This window comes from Microcaecilia unicolor, chromosome 4 (assembly GCF_901765095.1).
Source record: "Microcaecilia unicolor chromosome 4, aMicUni1.1, whole genome shotgun sequence".
Classification (NCBI taxonomy): domain Eukaryota; kingdom Metazoa; phylum Chordata; class Amphibia; order Gymnophiona; family Siphonopidae; genus Microcaecilia; species Microcaecilia unicolor.
In genome coordinates this window covers 241,946,126-241,958,312 of record NC_044034.1, presented here as the reverse complement: position 1 = coordinate 241,958,312, position 12,187 = coordinate 241,946,126, and the positions used below count along the sequence as shown (strand labels likewise).

The window sequence follows — 12,187 nt, the reverse complement described above, 5'->3', positions numbered from 1 at the left end:
ACGGACCAAGAAAGGGATCTGGGTGTCGTCGTCGATAACACGCTGAAACCTTCTGCTCAGTATGCTGCTGCGGCTAGGAAAGCGAATAGAATGTTGGGTATTATTAGGAAAGGTATGGAAAACAGGTGTGAGGATGTTATAATGCCGTTGTATCGCTCCATGGTGCGACCGCACCTTGAGTATTGTGTTCAATTCTGGTCGCCGCATCTCAAGAAAGATATAGTAGAATTGGAAAAGGTGCAGCGAAGGGCAACTAAAATGATAGCGGGGATGGGACGACTTCCCTATGAAGAAAGACTAAGGAGGCTAGGGCTATTCAGCTTGGAGAAGAGACGGCTGAGGGGAGACATGATAGAGGTATATAAAATAATGAGTGGAGTGGAACAGGTGGATGTGAAGCGTCTGTTCACGCTTTCCAAAAATACTAGGACTAGGGGGCATGCGATTAAACTACAGTGTAGTAAATTTAAAACAAATTGGAGAAAATGTTTCTTCACCCAACGTGTAATTAAACTCTGGAATTCATTGCCGGAAAATGTGGTGAAGGCGGTTAGCTTAGCAGAGTTTAAAAAGGGGTTGGACGGATTCCTAAAGGACAAGTCCATAAACTGCTACTAAACATACTTGGAAAAATCCAAAATCCCAGGAATAACATGTATAGAATGTTTGTACGTTTGGGAAGCTTGCCAGGTGCCCTTGGCCTGGATTGGCCGCTGTCGTGGACAAGATGCTGGGCTCGATGGACCCTTGGTCTTTTCCCAGTATGGCATTACTTATGTACTTATGGGCGCCCTTATCTTTCGAAAATAAGCCTGATAGTCTCCCATTCTTGTTGTATTTCTGGTGATGGTGGGACTTCCTACTCATTGGTACTTTGGGAAAGTTTTCTCAGTATGGATCTTCCTTGAATATTGACTGGAGCCACAAATACCAGTGGATCTTGACTCTGGACAAGACACCTCTGCGTGTATATGGTTTTTCTTGGGTGGAGACTTGAAAGGTAAAAATGTCTCTCTTTAGATCCCAATGTAATTCAAGGCTTCTCTGAAGTGGAGAGGTATCTACTCTAAGATCTAAATCCTTTAAATCTTTGGCATGATCCTCTGCAGGAAATGCTCTCATTATTTCTGGACTGTTGAAGGTGATTTTATGAAGTCTCAGATTGACCTCTGACAGCATTGCTTCTGTTCTCCTTAACAAGTCAATGGCTTCTTCCTCAGTATGTAAAGAGTTCAATCCATTGTCAATGTAAAAGTCTCTTTCAATGAAGCATCTGTGCTAAATTCTCTTTCACCTTCTTAGCCCGTAGGTTGCTACTGCAGGTGATAGACTGTTACCAAAGTCATGAACTCTTGTTCTGTACGCCACAATTTCCTGGTTGATGTCATTGTTATGGTACCACAGGAATCTGACGTAGTGTCTGCAGTCTGTGTGTACAATAAAACAGTAGAACATTTGTTGGATATATACTACTACTTACCCATTTCTATAGTGGACGTACACAGCGCTCACTGAACATGTAAGAGACAGGCCTTGCTTGATACAGCTTATAATCTAATCAAGGCAGACAAACAAGACAAATAAGGGATAAGCGAATTATAAAACAGACATGGGTACTAAACAAGTGAATAGGAGTTAATAGTTAAAAGCAGCCTCAAAAAGGTGGACTTTTAGCCTAGAATTGAAGACAGCCAGAGCTGGAGCTTGACGTACTGATTCAGGGAGTCTATTCCAGGTGTATGGTGCAGCAACATAAAAGAAACGGAGTGTGGAGTTTGCAGTGAAGGAGAAGGGTACAGATAAGAGATATTTACCTGATGAACGGAGTTCCCTGTGAGGAGTGTAGAGAGAGAGAAGAGTGGAGAGGTACTGAGGAGCAGCAGAGTGAATGCACTTGTAAGTCAATAAGAGGAGTTTGAATTGTATGCAGAAATGGATAGGGAGCTAATGAAGTGACTTGAGGAGAGGGCTAATATGAGCATAGCGACATTGGCAGAGTATAAGTCATGCAACAGAGTTTTGAACAGATTGAAGGGGGAGAGAGATGGCTTAGTGGGAGATCTGTGAGAAACAAGTTGCAGTAGTCTAAGCAAGAGGTGATAAGAGTGTGGATAAGGGTTTTGAAGGTGTGCTCAGAAAGGAAGGAACCAATTTTGGTGGTGATGTCGAGAAATAAATGACAGGTTTTAGCAGTCTGTTGGTTATGTGCAGAAAAAGAGAGAGAGGAGTCAAAAGATGACCCCAAGGCTACGAGCTGATGAGACAGGGAGGATGAGAGTGTTATCCACAGAGATAGAGAATGGGGGAAAAGGAGAGGTGGGTTTAGGGGGAAAGATAAGAAGCTCGGTATTCGCCATGTTTAGGTTCAAAATGCGGTGAGACATGCAAGCAGCAATATCAGACAGACAGGCTGAGACTTGGGCCTGGATTCCTGCTGACATTTCTGGTGTGGAGAGGTAGATCTGGGAGTCATCAGCATAAAGGTGATACTGAAATCCAAGGGAGGAGATCAGAGCACCAAGGGAAGAAGTATAGAAGAAGAGCATGTTAAATTTATGTCGGCTCACCTTTTTGACAACTGAACCAGTCACACTTTCAGTTACCCACAGTACTCTCAGTAATAATTCTCATAAATACAATCCTTTGTTCTTTATATGTTCATTATAATGTATACTGCTCTCAAATCAACATATCACGCATACTTCCTTTCTCTCACACATTTCCCTCCCAACTCCTCCTGACTCAAGGCAACCACACACCTGCCTCTGACGTTATAAGCTAATGAGATTCCATAGTCTCATTCTCCTTACCCTCACATTTCAGTCCCTGCACCACTCTTTTAAAATACATTCTCTGAGTAACATAAACATTTTAAAAAAATTACTTCATCAGCTATTCCCCAGCGAGCATTATTTTGATGTTTTGCATCTTTATTTTCATTTTTTTAAACCCCTTTGAATTAACCTCAGGAATAAGCAATGGCTTTTTTGGGTGTCTACCTTAATAACAAGTTATGACGTTTTCTTCTAGGAGTTATTTGAAAACCAACTACGTTAACTGCTTTTTACCACTTGCTTTGGTAATGAGTTCCAGAGTTTAACTATATGTTGTATGAAAAAAAAAATTGTCCCATTTGTTTTGAAAGTGCTGTAATGTAACTTCATGGAGTGTCCCCTAGTCTTTGTACTTTTTGTGAGTTTGTCAGTATTTTATAGACCTCTATCATATATCCCCTCAGCCTTCTCATCTCAAAGCTGAAGAACTTTAACCTAATTAGCATTTCCTCATATGAGAGTCTTTACATCATTTTGGTCACCCTTTTTTTACTGCCTTTTTTGGTTTATCAGCGCCATTTTATACAGTGCTCCTTACTTCTTTAACAAGTTTTCACGTGTTTTGAGTTTAACTTTTCACCATTCTGATCAAGCATATTTTTTATTTTGTTTTTCATCCCTTTTGGTGGCAACCCTTGCCTTTTTTTAATCACTATTTTTGGCCCTTTCACCTGACTTTTATTCTGTGGGGTTTTTTTTTTCTTTTGGCACATTTCCACAAAGAGCATGCATTTACACCAAAATGAGGCTTGATTTTTCACTGCTTTACACAACAGTGAGGCTTGTTTCACACCATAGTGAGGCTTGATTTTCCATTTCTGTCCACTATTTCACACTACAATGAGGCTTGATTTTTCACTATTTCAGTTGGTATGCATCCAGCCTCCATGCTCTTATGCTGTCTTTTTTGATGCATAAACAATCTCATTCTACAGGTTGGTAAGTGGTTGCTTCTCTTTCTTGATTATTTCTGCAACTCTCAAATTTTTACTGTTTAGCCCTTTCATTGGCTGTGATAGACTGCAGCTTAAACCAGAGTATAGAACATCACTGTGAAGTCTCAAAACTCCTGAACCAAAATCTTCTTTAATGCAAATTCAAATAAAAGAACATGATTTATAGTTAGACTAGTAAATAAGGCCCGTTTCAGAGACAAATGAAACGGGCGCTATCAAGGTTTTCCTGGGAGTGTGTTTGCTTGAGAGAGTGTGTGTGAGAGTGAGAAAGAGAGTGAATGTGCGAGTGTGTGTGTGAGACACAGTGACTGTGAGAGAGAGTGTGTTGCACACAGATACACTGTGTGAGAGAGAGAGTGTGTGTGTGAGAGTGTGTGTGTGAGAGTGTGCGAGAGTATGCAGATTTACACATGCAGAGCAAGTATAAATTGGTGCATGAGAATTTGCACGCTATAGGAACTTGTTCTGGACACCTATGTTATAAAGGCATTTCCATTACATAGCTTTCCTGTATTCCAGAACCTGCTGTATGTTGCCTTTTAAAAATAGGTGCCTTGTTGGAGTCTTCATCTAGGAGACCTCTTTTATAGAATTACCCTTTATGGGGTAATTCTATAGGGAGCCATCTAGTTATAGGCAGAAAGCAGACCATGTAAATGACTATTATTATTATTAATTACATTTGTACCCCGTGCTTTCCCACACATAGCAGGTTCAATGCGGCTTACATAGTAAATAGAATAACAAAGTCTTGAAGGAGAATGTTACAAGTTGTAGTAAACATAGTAGTAGTGGGGTTTTGAGGATATGTAAATTGAGCATGGAGAGGTAAACAAAGATAGGATGAGCAAAAGGAGAAGAGATTGGGAGGGGTAAGGAGTAGAAAGGATGGAGAGGAAGAGATTGATGAGATTTTAATCATTTACATGTGTGACTTCTTACAGAATGTTGACTAGCAGAAAAGTATATGCCATGATTTGATGGCGCATACTTTGCCGGTGGGCATATGGATGGGCAGAGTGTGATCAGGTTGCACAAGTACAAATGTAAATTATACAATACTGTTAAATTACACACATTCTAGCTTGCACCTTGAATGTAAATGTGATCTTGGCCATTTAAGCTATTATTTTACACAGAAAAGCAGGCACCTGTTTTTCTTTATACAATTGGCTTGGAATTGGCAACATAAGCGGCATCTTAAGTAGGTGCCCTGTTACAGAAATATCCTTCACATGTGTAAATCATGTGATTGACCACTTAAAAATTATTAAAATATGTAAAGGATCACTCCCCCCGCCCCCGATATTCAGTTGGCGGGAGCGTGGTTAGCTGCCAGCAGAGGCGCTAACCGTGGATATTCAATGCCGGGCCGTATCCAGCAACTGGCATTGAATATCCGGTTTCAGTTTTGGCCGCGGCAACTTAACCGGCTAAATGAATATTCAGCGCAAGCCAATTAAGTTAATAGCGGTTAAAGATAGACCTGCTGTTTAAGCACTCAGCTTAGCCAGTTTAGCGCTGAATATTAGCACTTAGGGGGTCCTTTACTAAGGTGCGCTAGCATTTTTATTAAGGGAAAATAAAATTACGAAAGCTACAGTAACTGGCAATCTCTGGTTCTTGCCCAGCTTCTCTAATAATTACACTATTCCTCCACAAGGACATCTGCATGACCCTTTCATAATATAGACGTTCCTCTGCTGCCACAAACATGACCACATCTCTTGTCCATTGATAGTTTGGACGTTTCAGTTTGTAAAATGGATGTTCATGCTGGATGTAGTCAGCACTTGGACATCCATTTCTCATGTGTTTTAGAACAGGCTGTATGTAGGCAGATTCTGTTCTAAAATACATGAGAAATGGACATGTATATTCTGAGCTGGACGTCCTTTCTAAAATGCCCTTCTACTGTATATGTATCAGCCAGATTATTTTAGAAACGGCACCTTCTACATGTAAAACATTGTTTTACTTGTTGAAGCCTTTCTAAAATGATCATCATTTTCTGATAACATTGTAAGAAATCTCTTATATAACCTCCCTATCAACCCACTCATTACTTTTACCTCACCCATTTCTATTCTTCTATCACCTTCTCCCACTACTCCAACCAGAGTTACACCTAATCACACTGACCACCCTTCAACATCTTCAGTCCTTCTGTGACTGTTCTCTTGTGCTTGACTGCTTAAATATTTTAAATTTAAATGCTTTACTTTTTGTCTATTAGATTGTAAGCTCTTTGAGCAGGGACTGTCTTTCTTCTGTGTTTGTATAGTGCTGCGTACACTTTGTAGCGCTCTAGAAATGTTAAATAGTAGTAGTAGTAGTAGTAAATCTGTTAACGCGCCTCGCAATCAGACATTCTTTCAGTTGATCACTTCTTTTATCTCTCCCACAGTCCTTCTTCAGTCTCATATCCCCTCCCTGTCTTCAGCTGATCTTTCTCAAACTTCTCCTCCTGCTAATCTCTATGAGTTCCCCAATCCTGATGTTTGAGAAACAATGAATGCATACCTCACCAGCTACAATTAGAAGACTCTGATAAGGATTCTACCTTTCCATGGACCTCGCTAGCTTTTGCCCAGCTAGTATGTGTAAATGGTAGTACTCTGCCCCATTCTTTCTCCTTGATACTTTTAAGCCACTAAACTGAATCACTGCGTCAGTCATGGGTGGATAGGGAGGAGCAAGCTCTGATCTCATGCCCCTCTTCCCTTTTACTTCCCTACGATGGGTTCTTTCCTTCATCCTTGGGTTATATGAAGACAGGATCAGGACTCTAGGGCACATCTTTGCATGTCTGATGCAGGAAGGGCCCTGGCATGTGTGCACTGTTCAGCTCTAGTATGGGAAAGGATCCTAGTGCTCACGGTCTCTATCTTATTTTGTGCTAGTTAATTTCATGGATAAATATTATAAGGATGTCCTACAGCATTTACCAAAGGGATGGAAACATCCAAGTCTAAAAAGAAGGACATCCTTAGTTAGACCTGTTTCACATCTAGGGTACAAAAAGGTGCTCTGAGTAGCTGGTCACTGGAGGGATTAAACCATGACACCTCCCTCTCCCCTGAAAGTGAAATTGGAAAGGAATACCAGGCTCTGTGACAGCATCCTTCATGCATTCTGGACAAAGCAGCTTGCAGATCTGTGGAGTAGCCTAGTGGTTAGTCCAGTGGACTGTAAACCAAGGGACCCACGTTCAAATTCCACTTTAATTCTTTTTTTTAATTTTTTTAATTGTGTACCTTCCTGGAACAGAAAAATGCCAACTGTACATAAATACATAAGCCACCTGCAAATCTGAAGGCTATTGAAATGGTGTACATTTAGGTACAGTAGGTATTTTTCTGTTCCTGGAGGGCTTACAATTACACACACAGAAAAAAAGAGACTTAAACTGGGATTTGAACCACTACTCTGCTCTTCATAGATGACTGTGTGGCCATTTTCTAAGATTACTGCCATACGGATGTCCATGTTCCTTGTGTTCTCTGTTCATACTTTGGACATTCCAGTTTTTAAAATGGTTGTTCATGCTGGACAACTCCAGCATACGGACGTCCATCTCATGTATTTTTGAACAGGAAATCTTGACATATTTCCTGTTTTAAAATACTTGTGAGATGGGTGTCCATTTAGGACATTCTGACATGGATGTTCTTATTCTGAATTGGACGTCCTTTCAAAAATGCCCCTGTGTCTGACTTTTCACCTGGACCCACTTGTGACCCCATTTCTGAGTCACAACTTGCAGTTTTGGGAACCACTGTCTTAAAGAGACATAGCTCCCAGAAATGGCTACTGTTAGCCACTCCAATGATAGTTTAAAAAATGCAGACAAAAACTCTAATTTTGATTGAAGCCCAAACAAAACAAGTAGAAAATGCCCACCTCTCTCTCAAAAATGAAAGTCGTTATGTGCTCATGATAACTAGGATGCTTGTCCCTGCCAGTAGCACTCGATCACTTTCTTGAAGCTGATACTTCAAGGCCAATTTTGGATATCTCTGACCAAACCTGGCCAGTCTTCCTGGCAAATCCAATGAGTTTCCATGTCTTCTACTTCAAATTATGTTTAAATTCTGGGGTTTTCCTTCCTTATTAATGTGGTCAATGTGTATGGTGAAGAGTAACCAGTAATAATATCTTTGTAGTCTTCTCTGCCTTGACTGATCTGTGAAATATTGAGTATGTTCTCTCTATTTGTTTTTCAGATTCACGTGGACTCCATGAAGACCTTGCTGTTGGCTCCAGAGTGTGGTAGAACAGGGCACCCTCCCTCCCCTGTTCAGGGAGGGTCAGTTTGTGATCTTGTGGGTGACCCAATGCATCTGTGACTGGTAGGGGATGGCCACCAAATGAATTTCTCCCTTTTTAGGTGTAGTTTAATGACTGTAGCAGTGTTAGAAAAAGGCATCTATGTTATAAAAACATAGTCGCCCATGTGCCAGCACCAATAGCATGCAAATCCTTACAGAAAAATTTACACTTGCTCCAGAATTGTACATTTTTGTATGTACTATATGCATGTTCTTGTACATTTTATAAAATATGTATATACCTTACAGCTCGGCCCCAGCTCCACCAAACTGTTCCCCTGGGGCTGCCTGCAGGGCAGTTTAATACTGCTAAGTGTCAAATATTCAAATAACTTCCAAATAATTGTCTTTTGTTAAAGGGCTTTTTTTGCTTTTCAACAAATGGAATGTTGGTGTGGTGGGGCTGGTGTTTTGTGTGATGTGTAGCGATGTAGAAGGGAAGGTATGAGAGAGTGGTTGGCATGGAGTGCAAGAATGAGGATATGTGTTTGGTGTGTTTTGGGTATGTGAGAAGTGTGTGTGTAGGGTGAGGTTACCTGGGAGATGTGTGGGAGTGTGCATGTATGTGAATGCGTGAGAGTTGTATAGTGGGTCAGAGTATATTCGTGCATGAAGGAGGGTACATGTAAGTTTATGTGATAAGATTATGATGCATTTTTGTGGGGCTTTGGAGGTGTAGAGGAGATGATACCTTCGTTTGCCAGCTGCTCCGGTTTTAATCCCTGTTTAGTTGACTGAGTTGCTGGTGGGGAGGGGTATGCTTTTGGAATGGCATAGTGATTAGCATTCTACAGTTTCCTAGATAGAGAAATGTAGGGTTTTAAAAATATCTGGTTCTCTGAAAATACCAATTCATCTTTCTGATTTTCTAATTCTCCTGAGTTATTACAAGTTTCTTTCTGCATGCCAAATCTGTTGAAATTTGGTTCCCTTTTGGAAAGTTGCTGTGCCTATAAACCCCTACTTATATAGCCTGACACAGAGAAAGGGAAAATATACTGACACAGTTTTTCAATTCACGCACACCTGCACAAGTAACCTGGATACACAGTGCCATATGCACACCTGCCCCATCCACACACCCACTATCCCACAACCACCCTCCATCTACATAGCCACAACCATCCAAAAAATACTCCCCACAACTCCTTCTTTAACTTACAACCCTATCACGTATTACCCACCCAAACAAACCCATTCAAACAGACACATCCCCATATAAATACACATCCTTACTCTCCAGACACCCTCATACACACAACTCACACCCAACCAACATACCCGTAACCCCCTCATGAACTCTCTCAAAACCATACTCACTACTAACTCCAAGAAACACACATCACATTTCATATTCACTCACAACCCCTTCACATATCCTTCTCAACTCCGTACGCATTCAAGATATATACACCACATAACCATAAATACACCTTCATATTCCCAAGTACACACCATCATTGCATGGACGACACAGCTCCCCTCCTCATGTACTACCCTATTGCTTGCCTATCAAATATTGTAGTTCAGACTCCTACCTTATCTTTTATGTCTTGTCCAGTCTCCTTACCTCCCCCCACCAAATTAGACTGTAAACTGCTCAGATAATGTGGTTCATGGGTGGGATTTCAAATCTTTAATAAACTTGGAAACATATGGGTATTGGCACGAGCGTTAATAAATGGCAAATAGGTTTTCAGCAGAGTTTATAAATAGATTTATCATGTTCCTGAAAAACACAACCACTGAATTGTAGAGATAGGCTGCTATGCAGAACCCACCTTGATAATGAGAAGGCCCCCCAGACCTCTGAACCCAGTAGGCCTCCAAATCTCTGGACCCAGTAGGCCCCCAGGCCTGTGTGGGGATTTGTCCGTGCTTCCTAGTTTCTTAAAAATCCCCAGTTATGATTGTTTTGAACTTAGCTACTGGTTGCTTTCATTGCTCTTGGAAGCAGGCAGTTGTATGACTCTTAAAAAAAAAAAAAGAAGAAGAAGAATCTTGACACTACTACTGACACTTCAGATTTTAGTCTGGATTTGAACTTAGCATTTATTTCAAAACTCAGAGTAAAGGTATTGTAGGCTCAATTCTTTAAATATCTTGAGGGAATTAGGGATAATTCTATAACCAAGCACCTGTAGGAGCCTAGTCTACAAAGGAACTTAGGCATCCACTTTCCTTTATAGCAGGGGGTCCTCATTGTCAGTCATCGAAGTCTGCAACCCAGTCGGGTTTTCAGGATTTCCCATGTGAATATGCATGAGACCTATTTGCATGCACTGCCTCCATTGTATGCAAGATCTATCTTATGCATATTCATTGGATAAATCCTGAAACCCAACTGGGTTGCAGCCCTCAAAGACTGTCATTAAGCACCCCTCCTTTATAGAATACGATTCTAACCGGGTATTAACATGCCTAACATTTAGATGCGATCACCTGAGCCAGCCATAGATACATGCATAATTTACTGTATTTTATGTTAGCTGCCTAAGATTGGGTTCTGCCCATGCACCATTCCCATGTACCCCCCCCCCCCCCTTGCAAATACCCGCTTAACTTCATAATGTGGATTTGCAGAATGACACTTACATACTTATGTGGCACCTACATGAGACATGCCTTAGGTACTGTTCCTTCAAAGCTGAGCAGGATTCTTCCACCTACAGTCTCCACCACCACCAACTCCAGGCTCCGCTCATTCTGCCTTGCCTCACCCTATGCTTGGAATAACTTCCTGAGCCCTTACGCCAAGCCCCCCTCCCTACCCATCTTCAAATCTTTGCTCAAAGCCCACCTCTTCAATGTTGCTTTCGGCACCTAACCTTTATACCTTTCAGGAAATCTAGACTGCCCCAATTTGACTGCCCCTATTTGACTGACTGTACATTTGTCCTTTAGATTGTAAGCTCCTTGAGCAGGGACTGTCCTTCTATGTTAAATTGTACAGCGCTGCGTAACCCTAGTAGCGCTTTAGAAATGTCAAGTAGTAGTAGTAGTAGTACAGTCCTGCCAGTGGGGGGATGCTGTTTTACTGTCACATTTTCAGTGGTGAATGACAGGCAAGCTCTGCAGTACTCCAGGAAACCTGCCTGTCCCTCACAATTGAAAACACAATAAGGACGCACCGCCCCCCACTGGCAGCTTAGAGCAGTGCTTCCCAAACCTGGAGGCACCCCAGCCAGTCAAGTTTTCAGGATACCCACAATTAATATTCATGGGACAGATTTTCATGCAGTGGAGGTAGTGCATGCAAATCTCTCTCATGGAGATTCATTGTGGGTATACTGAAAACCTGACTGGCTGGGGTGCCTCCAGGAACAAGTTTGGGAACCACTGGCTTAGGGGGAACAGGGGCCTTAGAGGACAATTCTGTAAGTGGGTACCCCCTTTAAGGCACCCTGATGCTATGTGGTGGAGCCTATTGTATAACAGCATCTGGGCACCCAGATTCTGTAATAGAGTACTAGTGTTAGCTGATATGAGCTCGCTTAACAGTTATGCACCCACAGTTAACACTAGCAATAGACCTGATGTAATAGTGGTCACCTAAATGCAGCAAGATCAGACAGAATTTACAGTATTCTGTAAGTTGCACAAATAAGTGGCAGCACCACCCATTACCCTCCCATGCTCCACCAAGGTGAACACCTTCCTTGCGTTTTCACACCATAGGCTCCTTTTACAGAGAAAGTATCTGCATATATGTGAACTGTGTTGGTTGTATATGGACATCGCCACTGTGGATAGCTGCTCGGGCATGAAGCTCCGACTGGGCAGTACTTCTTTTTGGCCTTAATTCACCCCAGTGGGACTCTGTAACCGCTAATTTTGGATGATTACCCCCCCACACACACACACACACACAACTGCTATGTCCACCAGGAGGAAATTAGAGACTGTCAGGTTCTCAGGGTCAGAGTCCGCGGGGCTGGGCTCTGGAGCAAACGTGAGCCCTTGGGCTGCTGACGAGGAGCGACAGCAGCAGGCAAAACCCACCAACCAACGCTGGGCAAGCACACCGGCACCGGCAGGGACTGCAGGCACCGCCCAGCGAGCCAGA

At 42.0% G+C, this 12,187-nt stretch overlaps 1 protein-coding gene across 10 annotated transcripts in view; it reads left to right on the top strand.

The window, feature by feature from the left end:
- Positions 1 to 12,187, top strand: part of MBNL2 (muscleblind like splicing regulator 2) — a 314,090-nt gene that overhangs the window by 68,252 nt on the left and 233,651 nt on the right. For all 10 annotated transcript variants that reach the window (XM_030201368.1, XM_030201369.1, XM_030201364.1 and 7 more), the window contains one exon: positions 8,017 to 8,142. The gene's annotated coding sequence lies outside the window, so the exon portion shown is untranslated. The remainder of the gene's footprint in view (positions 1 to 8,016; positions 8,143 to 12,187) is intronic.